We start from the raw sequence: 11,140 nt of genomic DNA, 5'->3' as shown, positions 1-11,140 counted from the left end.
TGTTAACTATTGCACTAACTGAGTTGAAAGTACGAGGAGGGTATAGTTACTTTTTGTTTTCAGCAATTCACCCCCCTCTTGCCGGTCTCCGCTGCAGTAACAAGCGTGGAAACTGGAGCAAAGATTTCCTTATAATCCATACCATACTATTGGAAAAATCCTTTAGCAACTAAACGAGTTTTATACTGCTCAAATGACCCATCAAATTTAGTTTTAATCTTATATACTTATTGAGAACCAATTGCACGCTTCCCCAAAGAAAGAGGAATAAGATCCCAAGTACATGTTTGATACAAAGCAGAAAGTTCTTCTGCCATAACCTGCTACCAAAGAGAATCAAGAGCAGTCTCTCTATAAGAGGAGGGCTCAGACAATTGGTGAATAGAAGCCAAAAAGAAGAAAAAGAACTAGAATAAGTAGAACACATAAAATCAGGTAATTAAGTAGACTTACGAGATCGTTGAGGGTAATGAGAAGGAGGCACTACAACAAAAATTACAAACGACAACGAATATTATCCATTATCATAGGGTCAAAAAACCATTGTAACTGACTGTGTTGTAAAAGGCATTGCCCTACGACAACGGCTTTGAATCCGTTGTCTTTGTAGACATTCAACAATGATTTTTATCCATTGTTGTTTATATGCTCAAAAATTTTTTACCTGATATGATAACGCTTTAAAACCGTTGTGATAGATAATTTCGATAATAGATATAACCGTTGTGGTAAATGTTGGTGCGGGAAGCATCCGACGATCGAACCTGTGTTTTGATTATATCAAAGGGTTCAAAGTTAAGTTATTTTGTTATCTGATATGTTTGAATGAGCTTTGCAGGAAAGTCCTAAGTGTACTTAGGCAAAGTCCTAGCTGCGGTTAGGCAGGTGGAAAGCCCTAGGGGGTGGTAACCCTAGGTCCTAGGGGGTGGTAACCCTAGGTGAAGAAAAGTCCTAACTATGGTTAGGCAAAGGGAAAACCCTAGGGGGAGGTAACCCTAGGTCCTAGGGGATGATAACCCTAGGCGGAAAGTCTTGGCAGGTCGAGCGTTTCGGGCAAAAGTCCTAGAGTCGAGGACTCTAGGTGGAAAGTTCTGGTGTAGCGAACCAGGTGAAAGACTGGGGAAAGTCCTGGAGCATCAGGCGTTGAGTAAAAGTCCAGCCGATCTGGAGGACCGAACTGGCAACAGGTATACTCTTCTGAGTAGAGTAGGTGAGGATACGTTCCCCGTTGAGGGAACAATAGGCGTCGGTTCGACCTAGGATTTCCGGAAGGAAATTCGAAGTCAGAACCGGACAGTCTTGTGACTATCAGATAATCATATTTATGTTATTATTATGTTCTAACTTTGTGTTGTAGGGTATTTTGGGACTAACATATCTTGTAGGGATAAAATAGCTTGATTTGCCTTGGATGAACGGTACCTGAGGCGCCCTCCATGGAGCTTGGAGGCACCTCGGGTACAAGAGATGAGGAGTGCGCGCAACAAAGCTGGAGGCACCCTCATGGAGTGCTGAGGCGCCTTGGACGGCCTTGAAGGCACCCTCCATGGCATTGGAGGCGCCCTCAATTGGATAGGTCGCGAAGGAGTCAAAGCTCATCCACGCTGCGAATTCGCTAGTAATAGAGGCACCCTCAAGGGGCTTGAAGGTGCCCTCAATGGCTTATATAAGTCTATCTCGAGCAGAGGCTTAGAACAACATAGTTTTGATAATCTTTCTTCAGCGCACTGCTAACGAGACAATCCGACAAAGCCGTAACAACATTCGAATGACCTGAAGCTTCTATTTTATGATTCCTTTGTAGTCGGTATAATTTTTTTACAGCATTCTAAATTGTAATATTCTTTTGTAAGATTTCTGAACTGATAATAAATTGCCCAAAGTAAACGCACAATGAGCATGGGCCTTGGAGTAGGAGTCGCCCGAGGCTCCGAACCAAGTAAAACCAACCTACGTACTTGGTGTGTCTTTCTTGCGCTACTTTCTGTTGGTGCAATCGACCTCCAAGGTTTTAATGTCAGACAAATATGTTTCAGTATGTTTAAGTATGAAGCTTGATCAAAGGAAGTCCTAGTTGTAGGCTAGGCAAGGAGAGAAATCTCGGTAGATCGTGGAAGCCAGGTGGATAGGTCTGGAGGACCTGATCCCTGTGTAGTCGAATACTGAGTCATAGTTGTAGGCTAGGTAAGGAAAATCTCGGTATATCGTGGAAGCCAGGTGGATAGGTCTGGAGGACTTAATCCCTGGGTAGTCGAATACTGAGTCTTGGTGAGTGAAGCCAAGTGGAGAAAATCGTAGGGGGTGGTAACCTTAGGTAACGAGAAGTCTTGGAGGAGTGAACTCCAAGCAAGGTTGTTCGGATGGTTTCCGGTCGAACGCGCGCGGTCGACTGGACCAGCGGATCTCGGTAAATCTAGGTTTAGGTTTACCATTGTATTCTGTATTACTATTATTGTTGTTGGCTAATATAGTATTGCAGGAAAGTCTTAGTGGATCGAGCAATCAGACACTGAGCTAGCAAAAGTCCAAACAGGTCTGGAGGACCAATGTTTGGCAGATAAGTTGAGGTATGCAACTGGAGGAGTGACAGTGAGGTCGGGTTCTTAAAGGGAACAACCTTAGGTCGCTGATCCAACTGAAGAAACCGGGAAGGTTTCCAAGTTGAGATCAAGACAGTTCTACTGTCTATATTACTCATGCATTATATTACTGTGCTAACCTTTGTTTTGCAGGAATATTGTTTAACTCTATTTTGCAGATTCGGCCTGATCGGTCGACCGAACAGGAGGATCGATCGACCGAACCAGCTTGACTCAGACCAGAGATCAGTTCAGACCAAAGTGAAGCACAGTTCGATCGAAGCTTGATCGGTCGATCGAACCAGGGATCGGTCGACCGATCCAATCAGTATTAATGGAGCATTAAATGAAGATTTCAGCAGATTTTGATGAACAGGGAAGGAAGCTGTTCGATCGACCGAAAAACAGGTTCGGTCGACCGAACCCTTAAAGAACAGTAAATGAAGAAGATCGAGCCAGCATCAGACTCCAGCCAGGAAGGAAGGGAGCGGGTTCGGTCAACTGAACAGGGGGATCGGTCGACTGAACGACAGTAGCACTTATAAAAAGGAGCTCGAGATCTGAGGCTTAACAGAACTTTCTGATGATAAAAAAAAGGCTCTTCTCTGCACAAGCTGCTCGTACTGCAAGATCACTACAACTCTTCAAGCTACTTCGGAAGTACCGACTGAGCGTCCATTTTTACATCTTGTCGGTATATTATTTATTAAGCTTTCATTGTATTATTGCTTCAGTAAGATAGTAGGGTTGTTACTATCTTACTCATTTGTACGATCTGCTTCTTCCCGAGGATTTCGGGAAGAATGGTTATAGTGGATTGCCCATCGGTACGGTCAAGGATCGCGGGCCTTCGAGTAGGAGTCGAGCTAGGCTTCGAACGAAGTAAACGAATCTGTTCTCTATTCTTCCGCTACTCGACTTTGGTTTTTAAAGAGAAAAGAAAAGTTTTAAAAGAGTATGATATTCACCCCCCCCCCCTCTATCGTACTCATCTGATCTATCACTTTATTTTAATTTCCGTTGCATTTACTCGATAGTTTTCCGAAATGAAAGTGAAAGTCACGAGCGCTATTCACCCCCCCCCCCCCTCTAGCGCTTTTCGATCCAACAGTAAACTTTTTTTACAACAGATATAAACCGTTGTGGTAGATAATTTAAAACGTTGTGATTTTAAATTTTACAACAGTTATAAACCATTGTGGTATATAATTTTAATATGTTTTATAATGGATTAAACCGTTGTCTTTTATCACTTTTCACAAAAAAAAAAATCGTTGTGATTACGTACTTTTTACAACGTTTCTAATCGTTGTCTTTAATGTTCATGTTGTAATATGATAATAACAAACAACCAATCTTTTTTTAATATAAGCAAAACCACCAATACAAAACTAAATATTTACTACATTCAATCCAAAATATGCCGGCTAAAATATACAAAATGAGTTGTACTCATCAACTTAGTAGTATCTGTTGGTGCAACCTTAGGTCAAGGTTGACCTGGTTGACCAGACTCGAGTTGACCTGACTCGAGGTATATTTTGATGTTTGACAAGAATAGAGAAGTTGTATTTTGATGTTTGACAAGAATAGGAACTTGGGAGTGTGGGTGCAACCTTTGGTCAAGGTTGACCTGGTTGACCCAACTTGAGTTGACCTGATTCGAGTAAAGTCCAAGTATGGAGACTTGGCACGGAAAAGTCCAAGTATGGAGACTTGGCACGGGAGAAGTCCAAGCAGGGAGCTTGGCACGGGAGAAGTCCAAGTATGGAAGCTTGGCATGCGAAGTCGGAGAGGGCTCGGTAGCTCGTTCTCCGGACTAGGTCAGAGAGGGCTCGGGAGCTCGTTCTCTGGACTGGACGAAGTCAGAGAGGGCTCGGTAGCTCGTTCTCCGGACTAGGTCAGAGAGGGCTCGGGAGCTCGTTCTCTGGACCAGACAGAGTCGGAGAGGGCTCGGTAGCTCGTTCTCCGGACTAGGCCAGAGAGGGCTCGGGAGCTCGTTCTCTGGACCAGACAGAGTTGGAGAGGGCTCGGTAGCTCGTTCTCCGGACTAGGTCAGAGAGGGCTCGGTAGCTCGTTCTCTGGACCGGATGAGGAAGTCGGAGAGGGCTCGGTAGCTCGTTCTCCAGACTAGGTCAGAGAGGGCTCGGTAGCTCGTTCTCAAGACCAGGAAGACCATAGGATTTAGGGATGGGAAGCTCTAAATCCACATGGGCATTGGATCGGTCAGCAGATCGATCCAGTGATACTATGGGTTTTCTGATCGGTCACCGATACCCGATCGAGCTAAAACCATGGCTCCACTGCCATCACCGACCGATCGAAACGATCGGCTGTCCACCGGAAACGGTCTTCGGTCCAACGAACAGAGCGCACGATGCTGGGCGTGCGTGACACCAAACCTTCTCCAACTCCCCTCTGGGGCCCGATCAGCCTAGGGCCTGATCGGTCCACAGACCGATCAGGAGTCTCCCAGACCGATCAGGTTGGAGCCTGATCGGTCCAGGCCTAGCCGTTGAGACACAACGGCTAGATTCTGTGTCTTCTTTATCTTCTTTGCAGGTGCAGGATATAAGACCTCTACAGTAGACGAAGGAAAGAGTTCCTCCTCTTCCTCACGAGACTGTGATTTGAGCTTTGCTGAGCTCTATGTTTCTGAAGCTTCGTGTGAGCTTCCCTCGGCTGGTTTGCTGATCAGTTGCTGCTGGCATCGTGAAGTTGTTGCTTCATCGAACTCCAGTCGACAAGAAGGCAAGCAAAGTGTTGTTACATTCATATTCTTCTTGTTTTCTTGCTCTATCTTGTACTCCTTTATTGCTATTGTAAAAGAGATTGTGGTGAGGTTTCTCCACCCAGAAGGAGTTCATATTAGCCGGTTATCCGGGGTCTCATCCACCGATGGATTGATAGGCTTCGTTCACCTTACGGACACGCCGAGGAGTAGGAGTATCATCTCCGAACCTCGTTATATCATCGTGTTTGAGGTTTGATCTTCTCCACTTTCGTTTCTACATTGTATTTTCGCTGCGCTAACCTAAATTGTAGGAAGAAACGATAATTTGAGGTCGGCTATTCACATCCCCCTCTCTAGCCGCTATCCGAAGGTCCTAACAGTATCAAACCATAAATCACATGTTTTCCATTATTGTTCTCCATATGACTTTTACACATTAGCAAGGCAACTAGAACCTAACAAAGCTCACTCCTTGCATCAAAAATCTCAAGCCTCACGAATTGCCCGAGTTACGTACCTGTAAGAGAAAAATTAAACAAAATTTATCAAAGAAAAATATAAAATATAAGAAAAAAAAGAATTGTAGTAAGTACTGCATGAACTGTAACTAGAGAATAAATATTCCACATAGCTCTAATATCTGGACATGAGAGAAGGATTTCCAGAATTCCAGGATAACATTCAATGTCTGCAAAATGGAAGAGAAAAAACTTATTCAATACAAACTTATAATCTCTAAGAAATAAAACTTATGCAATACAAACTTATATAATACAAGCAATTTAACCAACTTAGAGTTGTCTTGGTAACTTCAATTGGAAAACTTATGCACGTAGCTTTAAATTCACAGAATAAGTTTATATTCGATCAATGAATTTCATTAACCTTGCCATTGAGTTTATAAATAATCAGTCAAGAACATTCTTAAAAGATACTCGTGGCGGCAATAAGAAATCATCAAAACCTGCAAAAAAAAATGCATCTAAACCTGGAGCCTGCAGGAGGTCATACCAAATCAGCTATTCAAATATCGATTTAGGATGCGGACTTGCTGAGTTATAGGCAGGATTGACAAAATGACAAGAACTTGTCTAGACAAATGTTGAAAATAGACAAGGAATTTGATATATGCTTTGTTCCTGGAAAAATGTCTTTATATACAAAACATGCTCATAATTCCAGTCAACATGCTACAGATTCCATCTACTAACTCAGCTGAATCACTATACGACAAGCTTATTTCCTGGAGGCAAAGTTTAATAGAAAAAACAAAAACAAAATTATAAGGACACCACAACTTTACTTATAACTAAATTTACAAAATGTTTAATCAGCAAGATAACACATGGATGTATATTAAGTATTGGCATATCAAAGCAAAAGATGAGAACAAAGAGAGGCAATAAATAAGGGAAATGTCAGTCAATTCTGCTCATGATAGAAATGCAAGAATGAGGTATTGGGCAAAGGTATGTGTATAATTTATTTCATGGAATATCAAACGCAGAAACAGAGTTTTTTTTTCCTTCAACCAAACATTGAAATAACTGCCTCAATCTGTGTTGGATATAGATACTTGGATAATGACACTCAAACAGTGACACTAAGAGTGAACAATCACTAATCCTATTCAACATATGTACAATTTGTAAAAATAGTCATGTCAAAGATTGCGATCATACTCATGTTGAACACTATATCAAGTCCAAGTAACATAGACATGGAACAGTTGCAGCACTGACACCATATTCAACTATACAAGCATTATCATACTAGAGATTTGAATGAACATTAGTTATCAAATTTCGTAAACAGTAAGCAGTAGAGCACTAGCCTTGTAACTTGTTGAATGTACAATATCTCATAAGAAAGTTTACCTTTAATGCTATCACAATAATCACATCCAGTGAGAATACACAAATCAATGAACTGATCTATAGTGAGTCTTAGCTCTTCAAGAACCTAAAAACTAAGGCTGAGATTAAATACAGTAATTCAATTAGCAATAAGCAAAATAAATATACCTTTGAAACTTTAAATTCCATCATAGAGATTTTTTTGGAACTAGGATCCATTAAATGATGGAGAAACCTCGGTGCCCCAAAAGTTAAAGTATCCATGTCTTCTAAGGCAACCGCAAACACCTAGAGATTGATAACAAACAAATATGTTTAGGATATTAAAGTTAAAAAAAAATTAAACAGAATGTGTTACATTGCATCATTTTACCTTGTTACTTTTGCAAAGAGCTGCACATTGAACTTCTACTTCACAGGGTGCCTTTAGATCAGAAAGATGAGTTTAGCTTCTAAAACAAGAGATACAATACTTGTATATTAAGCAATTGCATGCAGCTTTAGCAAATGTTTGTAAGAGAAAGCAAAACTGTGTCATTGTTAGTTCAAATTCTTATAGCAAGGATAAAGAATTCAATAAGTGAAAGTGGACTAGTTTACCTCAATAGTAAGCACACCCATTAGTCTTAAGTGGAGTTTACAATCTTCATTATGTTGCTTGGTTACCTGTGAAAAAACTCTACAGTCAGTTACTGGAATCAAATTCTTCAAGAAAGTAATTTGAAAGTTCAAAATATATTTAAAGAAACTCTATGTTACATATGAAGAAAACAGATAATCAGCATGCTAACTTCATGCTGATTGCATCATAATCAACAAGATCCTCATGGTAATTTCCAATCAAATAGCAATATCAAAGATTACCTTGACAGTCCTTTTGCTGTACTTTTCAATTCCCTCCAGATCACCAGTCTGCAAACAGCAAATGTAACCAACTAAGACAGCAAAAGAAATTCTAGCACACTAAGGTACTTGTTATGCACAAGCAATGACCTCAATTGTTGTGTTCATATCGTTAGTTGCATCTTCCCTCTTTGAATATCTAAAGAACAAAATAAGCTTAAAGATTATCATTATCTTGCAACAAAAAAAAATAAGGGGGACAATGACAAAACTGTAAAGACTAGCCTTTTGGCAAGTTCTTGTTTCTTCAGCTCTGGAGGTTTACCGTCAAATACATATCTAGCATCAAAAAGATGATAATAAAATATGGTGGCTGAATGAGAAACAAAATGATATTTAGACATGCAAATGGACTTACACTGGCTCAATACCTGCTTCTAATAATCTGATAGTTCGATTGAACATCCCTTCATGCCTTTTTTAAAAAAAAAAATTGGATCTCAACTAAAACCTGACATCCTTATCAATCACCTTTAAACCTTTTATAGAAAGTGACATAAGAAACTACCATGTGCACTGCATTTATACTTCAACAGTGAGGGAGTTAGGCTTAATGGTCTAAAACTAGGAACTAATGTAATAAAAACTAGCAGTAGATCCAGGAACTAAAGATAAGCAGAATTCAGAACTGATTTTAAAATGAGAGAGGGATAAAAAGGAAACCATCAACCATAGAATTTACAAAATGATTCAAAACGATCCCAAATGAAGTTCAACCATCTTTTGAAGTCTAGTAATTTATACCTAGTAATGAATATAGTCTAGTACGCAATCCACCCATTCGGATCACACTTCGTCAATTTCTTTGTTAGAGTAAATTGTTTTCATGAACTGTTAAGAAACCTAGATTATATTAGTAAAAAATCAATAATGAAGAAGTAAAATCAAATAAAAGAAATTATTTGATAAAATTGAGAATATGTCAAATATTACCATTGAGATAAGTGCATCCTTCGCGCTAATAGCATTTCCTTCAATAATTTCTCTTACAAATTTCATCACATAAAACCCACATTATTTCACATCAGGTTGTCGTGGACCCTATGTTAAAAAAAAATTGTCAACGAATAATGCACATTTAAATATTTTTTAATTAATCAAAGCATTCTGGTAATCCTTGAGCAGCGAATCGATCCACTTCCCCATCGATCCAATCGGGATGGCTGTAGCTGCGACCATAGCTGTAGCAACAGGCGGGGTGGCTATGGCAGCGGCAACTATCGAGCAGATCAAGAAGGTGGTCAATGTGGCCGCGAAGATGATGCTCGAGACTTTCCTCCAGGCCTTGATGGATTTGAGCTTCTTGTCAAGCTTATTCTTTCTCATCTGCATTTTGTCGAGCATCTGGAGCTGCTGGTGGTGGATGGACCGGAAAGCCTTGAAGAACTCTTCCGTGAAGGGATCACCGGTCGCCTTGAAGCGCCTCAGCTCCGTCATAGTACGAGAGTTCCTCTCATTGTCACCTTTGTGGTCCTCCTCCTCCTCGGCGAAGCGTTGCAGCGCGACTTGGAGGATGAGCTGGTTGTCGCGAGCTTTAGTGAGGCACTTTTCAAGGGTAGTGCAGAAGTTGAGAGTTTGGAGGCTATTCTGGAAGTAATCCTCGACGAGGTCGAAGAGCTCAGCGTTCTTCCACACGTCGTGGTTGCAGTCGAGGATGACCTTGCCCACCTCCTGGTTCATCTCAAGGAGGCAATCGGTGATCTCCCTGAGGAATCGGGGGAGAGGGAATGGACCTGGACGCCGTCGGTGAGGGTGGAGATGGCGCGACCGATACGCTACTGGACCATGGAGTCGAAGGTCTCAAGCTCGGGATCGAGGCGACATGCCTCCTCGTAAGACATCAGCTCCGCCAGACACGGGAGGTGTGCATGGCCATCTCCTCCGCCGGCGCCGGCATCTGCAACAGCTAGGCTGTGCGACCTCGTGCTATGTTGAGCTCCCATCTAAGGATCTAGGAAAAAAGATGTAAACAAGTTGAGATTTTTACCGCTGAAAACGATGGAAAATCTAAAGTCTAAAGGGGACAAGCGAATGGATCAAAGAAATGAACAAGAACCAAATTAGCAACTTGACGAGAGGAGAGCAAACCGTCGTGGAGGAAGATCCAGCGGAGGCGGCACCCCTTACTGTCATGCGGTCGACAGGATGGTGTGAAGAGATTGCATGAGGAGAGGGAAAGAAAATAGCTAGGGTTTGGGAACGCAAAGGGGAAAACACGGCGCCGAAAAGATATTCAAAGAGAGGGAAAGCAAAACTGCGAGGGAAAAATGACCAAAGTCAAATACAACGGTTTTAGCAAAACTGTTGTTGTAGCCCCTAAAAATGCGCTTAAAGACAACGGTTTTAGAAACCATTGTAAAAAGTGTTGTTGATTTAAAAAGAAGTCGCTCAATGACAACAATTTTCACAAAATCGTTGTCTTTTATATTTAATGGGGAGTTCAAAGACAACGGTTTTGTCAAAAACCGTTGTCTTTGAGCAAATTTGCAACGGTTTCTTTTAAAACCATTGTCTTTGGGGTGTTGTCTTTTAACATTTTTGTTATAGTGAGGATCCGCTATCACAGGAGCATCATGGGAAACAATAAGAGCAGAGGGACCATCTGAAAGCTGATGACCAGAATCTTTATGAGTGTCAATCTTGCAAGTAGCATCATTAGAAGAAAAGGTGCTAGGGTGGTCAAATTATGGGGAAACATGAGATGGCATATCATCAGAGTCAGTGCAAAAAGGATCAATACAAGATCAGATTTTCGAAGATTAGGAGTGTTAAAGGGAATGGAATACAATGGGATGTGTTCAAGAAAAATAACATGATGTGAGACATAGAGTTTTTGACTAACTAGATCAAAACATCTATATCCCTTTTGACCCTCGTTGTAGCCAAGAAAAACACAAAGAACAAATCCAGAACTAAGCTTACTACATTCAACATGAGGACGGGAGATAAAATATGTGGATCTAAAAACTCTTAAGACAGAATAATCAGGAATAGAGTCATATAGTTTTTCAAAATGAGACAAACCAGATATAATAGAAGATGGAATTCTATTGATAGAATAGACTGCA

At 41.1% G+C, this 11,140-nt stretch overlaps 1 pseudogene; it reads right to left on the bottom strand.

The window, feature by feature from the left end:
- Positions 1-227: 227 nt before the first annotated feature.
- On the bottom strand, positions 228-10,015 carry LOC122048659 (annotated as a pseudogene).
- Between the last annotated feature and the right edge of the window lie 1,125 nt (positions 10,016-11,140).

Source organism: Zingiber officinale, chromosome 2B (genome assembly GCF_018446385.1).
Source record: "Zingiber officinale cultivar Zhangliang chromosome 2B, Zo_v1.1, whole genome shotgun sequence".
NCBI lineage: Eukaryota > Viridiplantae > Streptophyta > Magnoliopsida > Zingiberales > Zingiberaceae > Zingiber > Zingiber officinale.
This window is presented reverse-complemented; position numbering and strand designations above follow the sequence as displayed.